General features: G+C 35.9%; 1 protein-coding gene across 4 annotated transcripts in view; it reads left to right on the forward strand.

Moving 5' to 3' along the window:
* The window catches only part of TENM1 (teneurin transmembrane protein 1), a 782,075-nt gene that overhangs the window by 148,824 nt on the left and 612,109 nt on the right, over positions 1 to 21,142 (forward strand). For all 4 annotated transcript variants that reach the window (XM_085546285.1, XM_085546289.1, XM_085546287.1 and 1 more), the window contains exon 3: positions 20,849 to 20,938. The gene's annotated coding sequence lies outside the window, so the exon portion shown is untranslated. The remainder of the gene's footprint in view (positions 1 to 20,848; positions 20,939 to 21,142) is intronic.

The raw sequence follows: 21,142 nt of genomic DNA on the forward strand, positions 1-21,142 counted from the left end.
TTTTTTTACTTCTTATCAATATAAGACTTGAACTTTTCAGATTGTACAGCTCTTTTATTTTTAATAAAGGAATGGCTTTAGCATGCATTACTGGACTAAGTACATGCTGATGGATTAAGAGAATTAGCATATTTCCAGGGTTGGTATTTTTCTGCTAACACTGATTTCCGTAACGAATTTGTTCAGGATGCCTGAAAATATGGGGTCTGTTGCTCTTGGTCATGGTTTTAATGAACAGGGTTGGGTTTTTTTTTCCCCTCTTTTTAGTCTTAAGTTTTTTTGTTTGTTTGTTTGTTTGTTTGTTTTTGCATTATTCTGTCCAAGAATATGTGAATCGATGGCTTTTTCTGGTGAACAGGCCACTGCAGAAAACTCTGAGTGTTTCAGTGTCTTCAAGTAGTGACTTCTGATCCTTCTCCTCATGCAGGGGTTCCATAGTTATTTCCATTTCCTCACAGACCTGCTCAAACCCAATGCCAGCACCAGGGACTCACATCTCTCAACTGGTAGGAATCTTTAAATCTTCCCCACATCCCTGCTTCTCCACCTGGCCAGGTAAATATTAACAAGCAGTAAATTTTCTTTTATGTCTATTTGAGTCTACAAGTTTCAGGTGAATAGGGGTAACAAAAATGAAGCAGTGCGGTCCAGTCACACTGTAGGGACTCTTTCCCTCCATTTTGGCCTTGCTGTCTGTATGTCTTCCAAAGTACCCAGGTGTCTGGAAATCAGCAGCTTGCAGAGACAGTACATACTGTTGCTACAAGCAATTAAAAATGAGATCTTGCTATGGGACCAGGTCTCCAGATAACCCTGAAGAAAAAAATGATGCAGTCCATTGTATTCATCCAAATAAAAAACATGGAAATCAGAGGCCAAAATGATTTATGACTGATTTTATATAGAACTCCAGCTGCGGGTTAAAGTGTCAATCATGATACTGTATAGTAGTCTAAATCTTCTCTGCACGTTGCTCTATTTGCCAAATAACTTCCCCTAAAAACATTTGTCTTCTTTTGAAAGGATAGAAGAAAGGCTGCAATAAACACAAAAGCAGAATTCTGGGGAATATTTTCATTTAAAAAACCAAACAAACACATAGGACTTGGCTTTTGGGAAGTAAAGATGATTTTCAGTATGAATTCTAGGAGGTTACAGTGCAACATTTCTAAAAATGCTCTAACATCTTAAAAGTGATGAACAAAGACAGAAAACTTAGGTTAGATTTTAGACCAAAATGTTGTAGTGTTGCTGATAACAATCAGCAGAAATTTCAGGAGGTGGGTTCCACATTGTAATGACAACCTTAAAAAGCACTAAAGTATCACTGATTTAGTTGAAAGTAGTGGAATCATAAAGTCACTAAGTTTGAAAAAGACCTCTAAGATCATATAGTGAAACCATCCAAATACTACAAATATTGCCCGTAAACCATGTTCCTTAGTACCACATCTACACGTTAGTCTGAACAATTCCAGGTATGGTGACTCCACCACCTCCTTGGGCAGCCTGTTCCAGTGCAGGCCACTCTTTCAGACAAGTATTTTTTCATAATATACTATGCCCTGAAGACTATAATAAAAAGAATATAATAATTATTGAAATCATTCACTTTAAAGTAGTAAAGGTAGAGAGTTTCAAATCCATTCTAACCAACCTGTTGCTACAGATATTTGTGCAGTTGATGTTATTGTATTATAAAATACTACATCTGAAATATGGACACAATTAGATAAATCTATATAGATAAAATCCAAATCATAAAATTTAATTCATCATCAAATACTTTCATTCCTATTTGCTCTACTGAAACCTCTTCTTTTAGGGACTGGAAGGAAGCTGAAAATTAGGACTCCAAACTCTGGAGCTTATCACTGCAAAGGGATGGAATTATCTTAATTATAACTTATTTTTGTGGAAGCTACAGCAAATGAATAAAAATCATATTTATCTGACCCAATGTACCTAGTATTTATAGAGTGTCTGATAGATAAGTGTTTTCAGAGTTCTGCATCCCTTTCTGCATGAGAGAAATAATGATTAGTAAGTGTCATGATAGATCTTAATCATATAAATTGACAAAATAATTCATCATCTTCTTAATCTTTTTTACACCTTAGCTTGTTGAGCTGTTTGAGGAAGAAATCCAGTTGAACAGAGCTGGGATTTCCTAAATTCCTGTGTCAGTTTCCTACAATGATGTCGTGCAGGAATGTTAAGTTTTTTGTTTGTTTGTTTTTTTCATACTATTAAACATAGAAATTATCAGTCCATTCTGTCAGGATTATTACTGTACAATGATGCTTAAGATTGTCTCATGATTTGAAAATTTTAATAGCAAAGGGCTGATTTTACCTGCCCTTCAGTTAAAAACAAAGCAAGTGCTGTTTTCTCTAACAACAAAATAATGAACAATTAACATTCAAAATCATGATTTCACAGATTGTTCGCCATATAAATGCATTGAGAATTTGTGAAAGAAATAATGCATTAAGTTTTAATCAAATTTCACAGCTACTGAAGTGAATTCCTGCTATATTTCATTGACATGTCAAACACAAATAATGCAATCTGTAAAGAAAAGGGTTACATTTTAGGTCAGGCCTGTGATTTTCATCTGCCTGTGTTCAAAATGCATAGCTCTGCAAGGCTCTGGTTATTTCCAAATTATTCTATTCATTTCCTTTATCAACTTAATTTTTACCTACTATTCATACTAATGCTTTTCCAGGGGACTATAACAAGTCTGATGAATGCTATTACCTTTTTTGAGAACACAATAATAACTCCTTACTTTCTATTTGTATGTTATTTTCCTGTCTTTGTGTTTAATGATATACTCAGCTTCCTTTGTGTATCAACCAAATGTCAGCTAAATGGAAACATCCCTTAAAAGGCCATAAGCGATACAAAAAGTTTATACATTTTTTGGTTGATGTCAGTATTTCCTTTCAGTAAGCTTTGCTGGTGAGATGGCTTTCATGGAAGTTCATAAGGTACTATACAAAAGCTCATTGGAGAGGAAACCAGAATTGAAGCTGGATGCTGATATCAGCAGAGACTAAAGAGTTAGCAAGACAGTTGGAAGATCTCAACAGGTCTGCCTGACAGTCAATAGCTGAGGCATGTACTTAAAATGATAGGTAACAGGTTCTCTGAATGCTGCTTGGGAAGCTCAGGCTCCTGTTTTGGCTTGTGAGTACGAAACAAGAATATGGCAAAACAATAATGAACAAAACAATGGAATTTTCAAGATTAATTAATAGATCTTTACTGGAAACGTCAATTATTTTGGCTTGATATACCTAGAATTTAATCGTATGACTAAATTTTCAAATTGACAAGTTTTCATAAAAATGGCATCTAGCAGACATCATTAATGTGTCTGGTCTGCTCAGTTTGTGCCTGAAGTTCTGTGATCAACACCATGTATGGTTCCTTTTGTAGAGCATGGGTTAATAGTGCTTCTTCCACTGCTGCATTCACATCCTGTGGTTTCTGTAGTATTCACATCTAAAGGATGGGGTGAGAAGGGTGAAGCTGTAAGGTAATAAAAGAAAGAAGATAAAGGCAAATTGTGCTCAAGTCAGCAGAGTATGCATGATTTCAAAAAGAAAGCAGTTCTGACATGAAGGAAGAAATAGCTAGTTGCATCCTAGAAAATGTTAAATAGAGTTAAATACTTAAAGTTGTGAAGCTTTCTTCTAAAATTACTTACATGTTAGAAAGGCACTGAAGCACCAAGACATTTTTCCACAGTGGTTACATGCATTTTTGTAACTTAAATTTCTGTAAGAATTCTATAAAGGACTGACATAGTATAATGAAAAATTCTGGTATGATTTAGATAATTAAATACTGAATAAATTTTTAGTCATTCGAGATTTACTAAAAGCATGTTCACTGTAAAATCTGTCTGATTGTACCTAATTCATTTTCTGATGGATTAACACTTCAGGCTTGAAGAAATGTCATGCAGATGTGCTAATAATACGTCTAGAAGTAAGGAATAACACTTCGTCAGGTTCTCTGTGTTTTGTTTTGTTTTGTTTTGGTTGTGCTTAGTAGTTATGTTTTTATTCATTTTTGTTGCCTTTATCTGCAAATAACCAAAGCACAAGGTGTCTTAAAAATGTTTCCTTCTCTGTGTTACAACTTACACAGCCGGGCACACATTGCTACTGGAGCAGAGGCAGGAGCCTAGTATCTGGATCATGTTACTGAATCATTTTTTCTTTTTCACAGTGCCTTCCTCAGTAGATGCCTGCAGCAGTGCATGGGGGTGACAGTACAATATGACTTTCCAATATTTCTTTTTAATATTATTACTTTTCAGTTAGTGTTGTTTTGAGGCTGATGTGTTTTCTGGTCAGTAGATATGCTTGGAAATAAGAAATAAACAAATGGATGGTAGCCTGGTTTTCAGAATATTTGTCTTGATTTTATGAGCTCTTATCTGTGACTCCTTTATCAGTGGCATTGAGAAACTTCTTATGTTTATTTTTTATTTTATTATTATTATCTTTATTGTTTTTATTATATTTGAGTAGTGCTTTGGAACGAATATTACCATAGTGAATGCACAAAATAATCTCTCTATGCATTGAATAGGAATTTCTAATTTCATACAACATTAGCAGCTTGTTGTAAGTCTTCAGGCACTACATACTCAAAGGTGCTGAAATAGAGAAAAGGAAAATATACTTTGTTAGAAAAATTAGACAATGCGGTTAGTGTCTGTAGCTAACCCTTCCAAGGTGAGGAGGGCTCTTTGTTCTTTGGTGATGATTCTGGATCTGAAAGGAGTCATCTTAACTCAGGTGTCTATGGCAGAATGAAATTTTCAGGATGGAATGAAGCCATGACCACACTACTCCTGGCAGGACCTCACCTTGCTCAGCTACCCCTGGGAAAGGTTGTAGTTGGATGATTTAGGAGGACCTCACTGCCTGATTAGACATAGTCCACCCAGAATCTACCCCCCATCAGATAGATTTCTTGTTCACTTGACCTTTCTTTTGGCTTCACAAAGGGCTAATATTGTAAATAAAATTTTTTCATAGAGGTTTTGTTTTGTATTTTTTTTATTTTATTATTTTAGTTTTTTTTTTACCTGCAGTCATAAAGCATGTGATGGCAGGTGGGTTTGTTGCTTTCCACCTGCTCTGAGTCAGCATCTGTATTTGTAAACTGTTAACGCAGTATTTAGTCAATGTTTAGCTTTCTACAACAACTTCAGGGTGTTTGGACTGAAAATGCTTTCCATCTGAAAGTAATTATGATGACTTACATTCATTACTTTATTTAGTTATTGTATAAGTCCCCTTTTTAATTCATCCACAGTAGGGAGTCGTGTATATATAGAGCTAAAACTTAGTTTTATCTCAAAGCAATTAAAACAATCTCTATTGAACTAAGTAAGTGTCTAATAAAATAATTTCTGACCTTTGCACTTGGCTGGATACTTTCAAAATGGGCTTGGAAAAAGATGATAAATAATGCTGCGAGATGGTAGATCCACTGGACCAGATCTCATGCTGTTCTCTTACTACCTCACACTACATGTGTATTCATTCTATGTTTTTATTTTCAAGTTAACTAATATTTCTCAGAATTAAGTTTTCAGAACAGTTTTGTGTGCAAAGAAGTGCACATTCTCGGAAATATGAAATAAAATAATCTAAGGATTATATTCACTTTATATTATAGTTAGATAGCGGCACAATAGATTATTAGAATTTTCCTTAATATTCAGTGAGTAATTAGCTCTGCATTTAGTTTAGTATTTGTAAACTGAGCAAAGACAAAAGTTGCTTTTCTTAGTTATTCATTAGAAAGATGAACCAATGAGAACAGACAGACTTTAGAAAACAAAGAAAATGAATCAAACTTCTAATAAACTGAAAATATTATTTAATTAAATTAGTTGGCAAAATAACCATTTACATAAATAAGTGCTCATGATATGTTGTGCTCTTATTTCTGTGAGATTTTAAAATATAAATATATAAACATATAAATATATGTGGCACTCACGTCCTTCAAGGAAATATCTTGTAAAGTATGTTAGTTTTACTTTTTTTTTAAAGATTTTATGTGCTATACTATAAAGCCTGCTTTAGAGAGAGAACTACAGCATTTGTGAGAGAATCAAAAATACTATAACAAATGGGAAGAGTGAGAAGCTGATTGTAATTAGGAACTACAGAGAGAAACTGATCAGGCAAAAGGAAACAAAAATATAAGGGTTGTAAATAGTACCATTGCTAAGAGGATCCTGACAATAAAGGAATATTAACAAAGAACTAGGTGATTATGAAAATTCTGGAATGTACATAATTTATACTGGAGGAAAAAATACATGCTCTACATTTAGCATGTATGTACACTATGCACTTGATTAAATATTGTTCATTTTGTCAGGAAGGTGTAGCATAAATTAATCTTAGTGAAAGTAATCAGGACTTGCATTATCTAACAAATGGTTTAAGAGTACTTTTTGAACACGGAATGGTGGCAAATGCATCAGCTAACTGAAGTCTTTGTAGGAGTACCGGTATTTCTATGGTTTCAGTACCAGGTTTGAACAGCAGAGAACCAAGTAGATGAATATGAGTGAAATTCAGCATAGTCAAGCTGAGAATATTTCTTCTAAAACTAGCTTGCTTGCTTTTCTTTCAGTATGGATGCGGCTGCAAAGCGGCAGATGATACTGCATTTAATTTTGATTAAATTTTGAAATTAACATGACATGTACAACGATTTAAGGAAAAAAGGGACCCATATCAAAGTGCAGTTTTAGAATTGCTGTTTAGCTTTGTTCTTTATTAGGACTCCTGGCCCTTGTCAATTGAACTCCTTTGACTGCCTGGAAATAAAACTGGATTGTAAATGTGCATGTAGATAAAACATCTTGGGCATCTGTATTCTAAGCTGAGTCTAGTCTATTTAATTGCTCCTCGTTTGGAAGCAATCCCACATTTTTCATCAATGTTTTTGATGATTTCTCTATTCCTTATTAATATAATCTTTGCTGAGGAGGGGCGCCACATTGTTGTATGTAGTATTCAAGATGCAGACTCATCATGTATTCATATGGTAGTTATAAGGAAAATGGTTGATCACAGCCTGAACCTCTGGTTAACCAACTGAGGCAAGTGATGAGTCAGCTGTGGGAGCACAGGTGAAGGTAATTCAGCTGTGCTCCTGGAAGGGGTAGTGATTGACTCCACCTCTCCCAGATCCCATTTAAGTGCTGACAACCACTAAGGTAGCATCTCTTTCTGAAGGTTGATCCTTTGTGGAGTTTTTGCAGCGAGTCTTGAAATTGACGGGCACTTATCTTGAAGGCCTAAGAGTTGGTGAGTGAGTTTTTGTTTTTTGTTTTTTTAGTTACCCTCTAGCTATTCATTTTTATCTGTATTTTTACTATTCCAACCATACAAATACCATACTTGTATTATTTCCACCATACAGTACTATAGCAACATTTTTATTTTCCTTTTCTGGCAAAGAAAAATTAAGTTCATGAAAAAGGAAAGAGACATGGGTAGGATGTAATGGGGCAACAGCTGAAATTCATCTATTGTAATTTTCCATGGGAAATTGAAAAACCTGGTAAAGCACTTCACAATTTCTGTCTTTGGGAAGATGTTGAACAGGAATAGCTAGTGACCTGAGTGGGGGGGGGGAAAAGGACCATCTTCATATGCTCTGGTTTATTCTTAGGAAGTGGGTTTAGTGCTGAGACCTGTGGCAGTGAATCATGGAGTGCGAAGATGTACTGGAAAGCTGCCATGGTTTATGGGTTTCTGGCTTCAGAGGATGCTTCTCACTGAGTGATGACATCTGACATGGACAAAAAGATAGTCAGAGAAACTTTTTTTGGTGGCTTCTATGTAAACTGCCCAAAGATCCTATGGTATGTGTCAGATACATCAAGGGATGCTAGAAATTCACAGTCCTGCTGCTATTGAAGAATAAATCTTTCATCAAAAGTATTAATATACTTATATTAATTTATCATGAGAAAATCAGTTTTTTTGTTCGGGGACTGCTGCAGCTATTAAAAAAGGAAGATGAGAAAAGGGTGGGAGTGTTGATTTGTCAGAGGGGAGAAAGGCACTACAGAGGGATCTGGATAGTCTGGATTGATATGCCAAGGTAAACTGTATGAGTTTTGATAGGGCCAAGTGTCTGGTCCTGCATTTTGGACACAATGACTCCAGGCAACCCTACAGGCTTGGGGAGGAATGGCTGGTAAGCTACCTTTTGGCAAGGGACCTTGGTGTGCTGATGGGCAGTTGACTGAATATGAGCCAGCAGTATGCCCAGGTGGCCAAGGCCAATAGCATCCTGGCTTGTATCAGCAATGGTGTGATGAGCAGGACTAGGGAAATCATCCTGTGCCTGTACTCAGCACTGGTGATACCTCACCTTGTGTACAGTGTTCAGTTTTGGGCACCTCAGTACAGAAAGGACATTGAGGCTCTGGAGCAGGTCCAAAGAAGGGTAACAAGGCTGGTGAAGGGCCTGGCGAATGTGCCCTATGAGGAGTGACTGAAGGAACTGGGACTGTTTAGTCTGGGGAAGAGGAGGCTGAGGGGAGAGTGGGGTTGGACTAATTGATGACAGGTGGCAGGACAAGAGGTGTTGGCCTCAAGTTGCACCAGGGGAGGTTTAGAAAATTTAGGAAAAACTTTACAGAAAGGAGGGTGGTTAAGTACTGGACTAAGCTTTCCAGGGATGTGGTTAAGTGAATGTGTTTAACAGCCATTTGGATGTGGTGCTCAGGGACATGATTTAGCAGAGGGTTGTTAGAATTAGGGTAGTATGGTTAGGTTGAAGTTGGACTTGATGATCTTGAAGGTTTTCTCCAACCTGAGCAATTCTATGATTCTCCAAGACTGCATAAACAAAAACTTACTGTCTCTTCCTGAGATGAAGTGGTCTTTGTCTCTGATTCTTTAGATCTAGTGGTGCAAAATGATGGTAAGTTTTTAATAGAGCTAGATGATAGTTGGAGAGAAGAATCTTAAATTGAAATTTCATGGTTATAGTTCAATAAATCATCCTTAGGCTCATTTTGTCCTGTTCTGTGCTCCCCAGATCAAGTAAGACTTGATTTTACTGGACATGTCCAGTAACCTAAGGAAGGAGAGTAATAAATACCTGAATACCCTTAAATACCCGATGAAAGACAGTAAAGTATGGAGACGGGCTCTCTCAGTGATGCTTTATGACAGGACAAGGGATAATCGGCACAAAATGGAATACAAGAAATTCCATTTGAATACCATTTATTTAAATACTAAATATTTAAACCTTGTTTTGTTTTTGCTTTGCCGGTGGTTGAGCACTAGTAGAAGTTACCCGGAAAGAATATTAAGTAACCATTTTCAGAGTTACTCAAAATCTAAATGGACATGGTTCTGAGCAACCTACTTTAGCCCATTAGATGGACTAGGTGATATAGAATCATGAAATATCCTGAGTTGGAAGAAACCCTGCCTGACCATCCAAAAGTCAGATCATATGTCTGAGAGTGTAGTCCAGATGCACCTTGAAATCTGGCAAGATGAGTGCAATGACCACTTCTCTGGGAAGGCTGTTCACCCTCTTGGTGAAGATTTATTTCCTGATATTCAGCTCGAACCTCCCCTATTGCAGTTCCGTGCCATTCCCTTAGGTTCTCTTGCTGGTCACAAGATAGAGATCAGGAAGCAATCCCCAAAGACCTCAAATGTTTAGTGATTCTGTTCACTCAGATAGAAGTTGAGTTTAAATAAATTCAGACCGCAAGTGTCAATTTTAAGTGAAGAAAGCTGAAAAATTGCCAAAGATCTTGGTAATTTCTACAGCTGTGAAGGCATTCTAGGAATAATTAAATTTTCCCCTAAGAAGTTAACTTCAGCTCAAACTTAGATATTGGAATATTTTAAGCAAATCAAAACCTTCCAAGGCTTCTATGCTGCCTAAGTTTGGATATTGTCAATTTAAGATCAAGAATAATATGTTTTCTTAGTATTGCATTCCTGTTTCACTATTTGAAATCTAGTTTTAAAATTATATATCTGTAGGAAAAAATATTTATGTAGACTGTCCACTCAGAGGCTGCACTGGAAAATATTAATCTGATTAATTAAACTTTAGTCTATGCCTTAGCACATTTATATGTAGAGAAATTGTTCTTAAGTAATGGCCTTAAAGCTGGCATTGGAGAACATTGTAAAAGCTGCAGAGAATGCTGTGTCATGAGCTTCAAGAATATTAAGACTGATATTTTATTTAAAATACTCAAAGGCAAGACATTTTACTATGAGGCTCTAACTATTTGGGAAACCTCTAGCAGCTTCTTTTTAAAGACATCTTTGTCTGTGGATGTTCTCCCTCCCCAAGAAGAATTTTACCTCCGTCTGCTTTTTATTTACTAAATATTAATCAATACTTGGCAAATATAGTTATTGAATTGAAGAATACTTCCCAGATATATGAAGGAATGCTGGGGTTTGTATTTTAATTGCACTTTAATTTTTATTTCTAATTGCTTTTTCTAAAATAAAACAGACAATTTAGTGAATATATAGTTCCCTGGAGTTTTTCCTGTTTTTTTTGTTTTGGGTTGTTTTGTTTTTTCTTAAATGAGAACAAAGCAGTTGCTTCTCTGACCTTCTCCCAGTGAAACTGTGTTCAAAGTGTTTTAAGACTGCAGGGACTTAATTCTCTCTGGAAGATAATTAATGTGCTTCTCTTCAGCAAAATCTGCTTTGCTTTTTAACACTTCTTTCTCCGTGTTCAGCTCTGTATCTTCCAGCTTTCTATCATCCAAATAGACAGAACTGCCTATGGTCAATCATTTCTTCCAGTTTCCTTACCAGACAACTGTTATTTTACTGAGTCAAACTGAATTTCTAGAGTTCGATGATCTAGTGTTTGAGTGCAGTTTTAGGTGACTGTTTCCCCATTGATAATTAAATTCATCCAATTCATTCTTTCTCCTGCTTTAATTTTTTACAGCATCTCTGTTAAGCTGCATTTTTTGTCTTCAGCCATATTTCTTGTTAGCAATTCGATGTGCTGCCTTCTGTCGTTCTCCCAGTTTCTAGGACAGCAGCCAGCTGGCAGACTGCCTTCTCTGAGCTCTTATCATGTCATTTTGCAGCATGTTACTTGTTCATAGTGGGTGTAGTTCAGGTCCAGGAGAAGGCAGAAGACCTAAAGAGTTTGCATTAGAATCAAGGAAAGTACTGCATAAATAGTAACGCAAGCAAGGAAGCAATATAATGCCTCCCATTAGGTGAACAGCAGAAATGCATGCAAAATGAGTCATCTTTGAAGATTCCAGAAGTTGAGAGGAAAAGAAAGGTTTTAAAGGAATGGCTGATCTTGAAACTCTTCTAGTTTTTCAATGCCCTGATCAGTGATTATTCAAAACACAGTTATAGTTGACAGGATGATTATGATAATACAGGAAACCTCTAAAGTCACCTAATGGTTATTAGCACCATTTACAAGACGATTACATACTTATGAAAACAGCTTGTCATAAAGAAGGAATGTCCAATACCTTATGAAGAGGAATAACTCAGTGACTGCAAGGATAATTTACAGACAAAGGAAACCTCCAAAATTTATCTGACTGTATTTATTTCTTCATTTTTTTTTGACTTCAAAGTGTCTTTAAGTTAATCTCAGAGATAATTCTACAACATTGATATTTGTCTATAGGAGAGTAGAACAAAGTGAAAACAAACACCAGCATCCTGGTAGGGATATGAAAACTTCTGAGTTATGTTAGATGGAAACTGAGTTTTCATAAGTATTGACTTCTTGCTTTGCAAGATGGAGAGTCACTGTCACCAAGGCACTGTAATTCCTTCTGTACATTAAGTGAAAATGTGGATGTGAATGCAGCTTTGCTTAATGGGAATTTCCCTTCTCCACCAGCTAAGTAACCTATATTTACACATGCAGGTCTTAACTATTCCATTTTTAAATCTTGAGTTGTTAATCTGTGTTTTTGACTTATTGATGTCCTGTTCAAATCAGTCTAAAAGTAAGCATAAAGCATATAGGTAGCTGTCCAAACAGGTATTTTGACTGTATCGCTATCTGTGGGCTTTCTAACTCATGCATGGGGGGGAGTAGAAATAAATAAAATATTAATTTAATACTTCATAGCTCTCAGCTGCCCTGGAATTAGTAGAGCTTATATTGGCTTGTGACTGCTGAAACCAATATTGTTTTGGTTTTTTTTCTGACCCCTTTATGCATAAAAAAAACCCTGACATGGAAAAGTAATAGAAAGTGTATTGCATTAGGATTTAGTACTAAAGATAAACAACAGAAATGAAACTGAAAGCATATGGCATTTCTTGGTTTCTGTGCCAGCTGATGAGCAATACATTTTGTATTATGATTCACATTGGAGATTTTAAACCATTAAAACCTTGCTGTTTTGTTTTGCATACTTGAAAGCTGCCAGTTAAACCAACTGGAGTACCCTAATTTAGCTGATTGTGTGAGTCATTTGTCAGATCTCTGGCTTTGAATTTTCTAGATTAGATGTAAAAAAAAATTTGGACAAAATTTTTTACATACATGCCTTCATGATGGAACGCTGAAGTTGGAAATGAAACAACATTGATGATCAGCATATAAAGGAAACAGGAAAAAAGTCATCAAATAATTCTGCTATTCAAGAGCTAACAAAAAATAAGGATTTTCTTGTGGTTACCCAATGGTACTATTCTATACTCAACAGAATGTCTTCTGAAAATGCAGTTAAGCTTTTAACTTCAGTATATATTGAACAAGATAACTTCAGTTTCTACCTCTCAATCCAATGAGTCTAATGCAGGCTCTATGCTGAGATCAAGTTGAATGGTTTTCCTCAGTTAAAAGAAAGGATTTAGAACTTTATCAGTAGATGCACTTGGAAGGACGTGTTTGCTTTATGCAGTATTCTGTAAATTAATTTGGAACAATGGTGGAATAAAACGTTACTCTAAGAGCTTACTAAGAAAATAACTACATAATCTTTCTTGAAATTTGTCTGGACAGTTTTTGCAGTAAATATTGTTTCTAGAACTGTGAGAATATGGAAGGACTGACCTAGAGACTACCAGAATGAAGAGAAAGTTGAATATGGTTTGAGCATGTGTGAAGAGAAATCTCTGTAGCACACATTCATTATGGGTTTGTGTTACATTAGTTTAAAATCACCTAGAAACTGCTTTAAGCATTCAAGTATTGATTGCAGCTTTTAATGAAGTTTCTGTTAATCACAGACTCTTAAAGGTCAAAGAAATGTTAGTTCAAACCACACCTTTCTTTTGATTAAATTTCTTTCATATATTTGATCACTTGGGTTATAAAATAAAATCAACATTCTCTGGAGCATTATTTATCTAATTCCATTTATGTCTCTCCTATTTTGCATCAGCTTTTTTCTTCCAAAAATACAGATCTATTTAGACAGGTCTGGCATAGTGTGAGACAGTTTGTTCATGTTTATTTCAGACTTGAAAGAGGAGAAAAGGCAATACCTCTTTGCATATTTTCTTTTAACTTTCTTGTGATTAAATGTGTTATGTCAGTGAGATATAGCCTGATTGAAGGCTCAACTCTTTGCTGTTGTGCAATGACTGTGGTGCTGTCTCAGTGTAGAAAGGGCGGCCAGAACAAAGCAGAATGTCTCATAGACAAAGCAAAGATTTATGGCAGTGGCAGAGGGTGGCTGAGAGGTATGGAAAAACTACCAGCAAGTCTTCTGGAGGCCAGGGTGCCCTAGTGCTATATCCTGTGGGTGATGTGGAATGTTCCTGTATTTGAATTTCTTTTGCTTTCTGATGTCCTCACATCAGCCCAGCCCATCTGATCTCATCAGGGATCTGGCACCCCTTTTGGTCACCCTTCATGCTACAGTAGAGGCAGAAGGTGGTGGTACTAGCTTAGGACTGAGCCTTAACTAGTCCCTTCAAGTGCAAGCTTTCTGCTCTGTAGAAGTATGAGATTTTTTTAGCTTCCTATGGCCAACATGAGGCCTTTTTCGTACATCCAGGCTGCCATGCATTAAATTTCACATCATCACTGAGATTGAGCCTTCAGTTGCGCGGCTCTTTGTCGAGGAAGAAAATATTTGAGGATACTGATATTTCTAGTTCTTATGATAAAGCCAAGTATATTTCATTTAGTCTCTTATTTCTGCTTTGTCAATTCAATAATTTGATTGCATCCTTCTCCTAAAAAAAATTCCCTGAAGGTCATCATATAGTAAAAGGTGAAGGTATTTTTATCACTGGATCTCTTCTACTCTTCCTTCTGCAACATCCACAAGTAATTTAAGTGGCTTCATATAGGCCGTTCACGTAAGTGTTGATACTTCTTAGAAATTGCCATATGACAAGATTTCTGAGTAGCCAGCCTTGTGATTTTAGAAAATATGGTTAACTGATTGTCATGTCTCATATGCCATAACTAAGGCAAAATGTAAAACTAAAAAAATAAAAATTAAAAAAAAAAAAAAGGAAAAAGATAACAGTTACAAATAGTGTCAAAGTTAAAAATCTGATGTTCACCAATATGAACTTTATTTTTTTACCTCACTCAGCATCTTTCTGAATAAATCTTCTGTAGAAAGCCAAGTAGCAGGATAAATTGGTACATTATTGTTCAGCTTGCATGTCTGTCTAAATTCAATCTCTTAATAAAACTGTGTTATTGATTATTATATTTCTAATTTGCCTCAAGGCTTTTCTACACAATTATAGCAAAGAAACACAGCATAAAAGAATTTTCCTACAGAGAATTATTAAAGAAAATGAAAATAAAACAGAAAGCTGAATTGAATTTTTGTTATCCTGCTGTAAAGCTAACAGCCTTAACAAGTAAAAAGTTTTATGAAAGTTAAACTGTTTATATAGCTACACTGGAAGTATAAAAAATGTAAAAGTTATAGATAGTAAATGATGAAGTATGAGCCTTATGAGATTGTGAAATTTGGGGTATCTAAATGCTTTTAAGGTAGAAAAACTGTGGGACTTCTGCCTTTCATTTCAAACGACCACAGACTTGGAAAAGATTTCTTTCTGGAGTCAACTCCAGTTGACAGCTCCAGTGCAAATCGCTCTCTGGATGTTCAGTTGAAAACCACCTTTGGTTATGGTGCTTCATAATGATAATTTTGATAATCACAAGGCTTTTCTTTCTTGGATATATATTTTTAAAATTCAAAGCAGTACGTTCTCAGAAATGATTAAATACTGAAATGCTTAATTTCATGCAACCTAATGTGATCCTCAGTGTCTTACTGATGAGTTACTCTGAGGTGGTATTTCAGTTGTGCAGGGAGTTGTTTCTGGAGATAATCAATGTGGAAAGCAAAAGAGAAGATGATTGGTTTGACCACCAAACTGGTCAAACAGGTACTTAGCTTCCTGTGTTGTAAAACCATCTGTAGAGTCAAACATTTTATTAAAGAGTCCAGGTACTTGCTTGCATGGCTTTTGTGTAACAATTGGAGAAAAAAATAAATAAATAAATAAATAAATAAAGGCGTCCCAGGAATATTTAGCTTGGTCATTAGAGAATTTAGATGGGATTGGTGATCATTTTTATTTCAAATGTGGCTTGCATTTAACAACAGAGAAAATCAAAGTATTTAGTACAGAATTGTTAAAATCTACGTTTGTTTTACTCCTCCAGTATAGCAGAGCAGGCCATGGGGGAGTTTAAGAAAGTCTCAGCAAGAATAATCAGCCCAACAGCAGATCTAGGATGGGGAGTTAGAGAGTGACATTTCATGACCCTGCTGTAGATAACACCTATTTATTCTTACATACATCAATTTTTTTCAAAAGTAATGCCTCCTATTTATTTCCTCAGAAAATACAGTAGGTACAAAGTGCACAATGACACCATCTGATACAGAAAATTCTCAGTTATAAAGCCGTATTTTTCAACACAGTTACCACTATTTGCCAGTTTGCACAGGTGAGCTGATTGAGGCAGTCTTCATTTTGTGGTGTGACAGCTGTGCATGGCAATCCAAACCCTGGCTTGTCTTTCAGGTTACTGTCACTGCTGCAGAAATGTACCACCCACCACCTCACTGTGCTCACATCCACTATTTGTTCTCCATAAATATTTAGAAAACACTGATGAATGTCAATGGGTGTTATTTTTTTCCTGCATGGGGTAATTTAGTCCCACCCGTTTGCTCCATCTGCAGTTCCACATCAGACTCTATTCAGAGAGGCTGTCCCTCTGCTGCCATCTGTCACATAGTAACCAAATACAATAGAATTTTGGTGGTAAGGCTTGGCCTCTGCTCCCATGCCACCACCATCTTCCTCTGACATTGTGCATCTGCATCATGAAATAGGAGAGATTACTTTCAGAGCGGCTCTGGTATCATTAATGCTTTTTGTCTAAGGCTTCTCCAAGCTTGATTTAAATTACTAGACATCAGTGTCAATGCATTCCTTCACCTTTTCACAGCATCTCAATTTTGAGATAGTTAAGACATGTAGTTTAGCACAAGATTCTGAGCTCTAGATTACATAGCTGCAAGCTAAAGCAACTCTATGTGAGCTATGAAACAAAAGCAACTGTATCACTGTATGAGACAGGTGTGGCTGTATCTGGGTGAGGCTGATTCCCCGAGAGGCAGATCAATGAAACATATGCCAAAAGGCTAACAAATGTCCACACCTGACTTTACTCTCCACCGTTGTCATTTAATGAACAAGACAAAAAAGACAAACACACACACAAATGGATTTTATACAATGCATTGTACACGTTCTGGTGGTAATCTTACATATTTAAGCATACCCCCATTTTGAGAAAAGTTATCAAGACTAAAGCATTGCTTCAGGTTCTGTCATGCTTCTGTCTAACATGATTTTGTATTGTGTATTCTGTAAAAGGCTGGGCATGATAAGATTTTAATGCAGTAAGTCAGTACAGCAAAGAATTTTCTTCCAGAAGTCACCAGTTTAGGAAACCTTGTGGCAAAATAGCGAATATATTTCCTGTGGCAGTGAGATACCTCATTATTTATTTGACCTTTCAAAATTCTAGCCATTTAAAATTTAATGTAAACTTTTAGAGACATACTTCATATATGGAAAATATAATGAGATCCGGTAATAGGTCTAATATGTGAGGAAACTTTTTAAGTACAGAACATGCCTCTTAAACCCTGATGACCTTTAAAACCAGAAGAGATGTCTTAAGTGAACACACTACAGTTATTGCTGTGAAGTATTGGAGCCAGTGGTAGTTGAAATGTGTTTGGTATTAGTTGGTGCATGCTAATTAGAGAAAGAAAATAACATTGTAAAAGTTTTTTTAAAGTTCTTTGCTTGAGACATTTAAGGTTGTGAGCATGACTGTAATGATATGGAATGTTTTGAGTGTTTGTTGTTTGAAGATCAGCTTTGACAGACTGGTAGGAGATGGCATCACTTTATTTATAAGGGCTGAAGGAATGAATTGTGTGAGTTAGAGACACCTCTATTCAAGGCCAGGTTGGATGGGGCTTTGAGCAGCCTGGTCTATTGGAAAGTGATCCTGACCATAGCAAGGGGGGTGGAAACAAATGAACTTTAAGGTCCTTTCCAACCTAACCATTTTATGGTTCTCTGATTCTATATTATTCTACTTAAGTTTCATCTTACAGAGAAAATAGACTTCTATATTTTCTTTGATACTTTCACCAGGAAATATTCTGTAATCAGAAGTAAATTAGCCCTTGTGCTGTTTATTTATCATCAGAAAAAATTCACTCGACAGTGTGCTATTAATAACTGTTAACTTCCTGACAAGGAAGGATGGCTTGATGTTGGTTATGTTATGTTGCCTATGTAGTCACCAAATAATCCCTTGATTGAAAAATTTGTTTTGACGTTCTTTTTAAACCCGGGGAGAGAGATGTTTATATAACAAGTCTTCTGCTGCAATTTCAAATTATAAAATTTCTGAAGCTTAAATAGAATGGCTTTTCTTTTTTTTTCTGTTTCGGTATTTTTGTTTTAGATAATCTTGTTACGTTATCTATACCTAATTATGCACAAGATTGAAAACTGATCTTGAGTTTGGGCTGCCTTTAATGGGAGTAATGCTGTAATCTCAGCTGAATCTTCTCCTCTGTCTGTCTCATCTGCTGGTCTCATAATTATTTGTGCTGTCTGAAAGGCAGAAAGGGGAAGCCTGCGGCATGGGCAGATGGGAGCAAAGAGCAGTTTAAACTCATCATAAAACAGCAGGGACCTTCACAATCCAGCAGCGAGCCAGATCAGGAAGATTGCTGAGCAAAAAGTAGATCTTGGCAAGAGGATGAGGAATAGAGAAAAAGGGAGGACTGAGACAACTAAAAATTTAGATTTATGACACTTGTGTGGAGCTGCATCCTTAATCCCTGGGGATGGCCTACTAAAAATCTGAGGGAACGGAAAAGACTGACGGCTTGATTTAGTCTAAATCCACCATTGCTTTCAGTTACGAATTTTAGCTCTGCAAGCCTTCCAAAGGGCAGGTCTTAACATGATCAAAAGGTGGAGGTGGAATGTTTATCTCCATTAAGCTCAGGAAAAGCCGACATGTTTTTTTGTGGTATGAGCTTTCAAAATAATTTAATCTTTTGCAGCAAAAAATGTACATGTAAGGGAGACAGGTTAGAAAACAAATAAGTTGACAAGACCAAAAAACAAATAATTTTCTGAAAGAAATATTTTTATCTTTAGAAATATCTTTAGAAATAAAGAACTGTATTACATACTGGATGGCCTGTGCTGCATAATGTTATATATTCACTTTTCCAGTGCAAACAAATTCATACCCAAAACTTAAGTCTACCTGGATGTTGGGAATTTGGGGTGCCATCTAGGTCTCTTTCTCAGTCCTTTCTTAACTCAGATCTCAGATGACCATAAACCTTTTTTGGATGTTACTCTACAACCAAACTGAAGTGTGTATGCTAACAGGCTGATTCATAAAGAAGACAGAGAAGGGAAGACACAATTTTCCACATGTCCATGTTCTCTCTGTGACACAGATCTGGAATTTTGATTCTCCTCCAAGGAATCTGTTCAAATTAAAATTTGAGACAGGGGTGACTGTGTATAGAAGCATAGGGCATTAATTAGAAGAGGAGAAAAGTCTGCTTCAGGTTGTTTAAAGTAATTGGGAAAATAAGTTTGTTTAGCAAATATTCTTCCAACAATTCTGCATCTAATAATGATAAAATCGATCATTAGGTGCAGTAAAAACACCTACGATGATGAATGAAGCAAGAATTCAAAATAAATAATAATATTATGTCAAGAGACATTCAAAAATGTTTGTTATATTATTAGTTTTACCTTAATTACATCAAAATGTAAGTCATTCAAATTACTGTGTGTATTTGGGTGGAAAGTAATTGCATTTTAAATTTCATTGAAGAGACCTGGCAAACAAAATTGTAATTAAAGTCAGCTATCATGAAAACAAAAAGCATTAAAGCCTATACACTATGGATTTTTTTTATTCCTGGGTCTGAAAGCAAGAAAGACAAAGGAATTATTGAGATTTATTCTAGATCAGTTGAAAAGGAAATGGAAATTAAAAATGTATGTACTATAACTTCAATTTGAAGCTCAGATAGAAATCACGATGTCACTGTCAAGGGGAGTTTGTCAATAAGGAATACAGACCAGGCAGCTGAATTATTTTTCTGTGGCTTGAATAATTATTTTCAAACACTTATTTTTAGCACTGTCTGTACGATGTACCTTGTGTAATGTACCCTTTTAATTTTCATTGGATTTTTTTCTCTCACTTTCTCTCTTACTTTATTTAATTCTTATAGTTTTCTTCGGAGGCAAAAACTTCATGAATAGTGTAATTCTGTACTTGCAGAAAGATACGAGCAGCTATCCTTGTAGAAGACTTAGTACTCATGTAATTCACAGCACTACCTTCCTTTCAAGTGCATAAGAGCATTTCACAAGTTCAAAACTTGCTTTTATAGAATCATGGAATGGTTTAGGGCTTTATGTTGGAAGGAACCTTATGCCCATCCAGTTCCAAACATCCCACTCTGCTAGGTTGCTCACAGCAACATCCAGCCTGGTTTGGAACACTTCCAGGGATGGGCATCCGCAGCTTCTCAGTGCCTGACCACCCTCTGAGTTAAGAATTTCTTCCTTGTCTCTGATCTCCATCTTACCCTCATTTAGTTTAAATACATTACTGTGTGGGTTTTTGTTGTTGTTGTTTGTTTGTGTTTTTTTGTTATTCCTTTCATTTGTTCTATAAAGCCATTCTGCTGGCTTGAAATGAGATTAAAATACCAATATGTGTTCTCTTGTTTATGTGTACGCATGAGTATATTTCTATATAATGTTCCTGTGTTGACATAGTCACACAGACCAGTCTGTGGAAAAGGCCAGAAAAGGTATTATTACCCACACTGTAATAGTTCCTATTATAAATAAGAAACTGATAAGAAAAGTTCTTGTACAAGTTTGTGTCAGAGCTAGGAATATAAAATCAATTCTTTTGATAGGTTGAATAGCCTTCTTTCAAGACAATAACTGTCAAAGCTGAATATCTTTTTTGAGATTACTTGTCTTTACTTTCTGGAATTCAGTATTTCATTGTTATTTGAAGTATCCCCAACAAAATTCTGAAGCCAGTGTGTGCAGGACAAGTGGCTGATTTCTTACGAAGTTAAGAAATTGATTTAATATGTTGAAGAAATGGAAAAAGAAAGAAGAAAAAGAAAAAATAAAGGCTCACGTACACTGAAATCTACACTTTTCTCATTTGAGACTGCTTTTTCTCTTTGTGTCCCCTTCAGGAGAAACTGAGGGGTTTTATGCCACATGACTTGAAGACTGAAGTATACATGAAGAATGTGCTAGTGAAGATTTCAGCACTTCATAGCAAGGTAAGTGCAACTTCCTATTGTTAAAACAGCTTACCATTAGATTTTTTCCACTAAGAAATGAAAAGGGATAGTGAATATGTATGATGAAATTTGGCCAAAGTCCACATTAAGTAAGATGTTTCTTCTGAATTAATCATATTAAAACGTTTTACATCTCTACTCGAGTATAGAAGTTGCTGCTTTTTTATGCTGTGTGATATCGAG

This window comes from Coturnix japonica, chromosome 4 (assembly GCF_054131305.1).
Source record: "Coturnix japonica strain WE chromosome 4, WE-NBRP24, whole genome shotgun sequence".
Taxonomy (NCBI): Eukaryota; Metazoa; Chordata; class Aves; order Galliformes; family Phasianidae; genus Coturnix; species Coturnix japonica.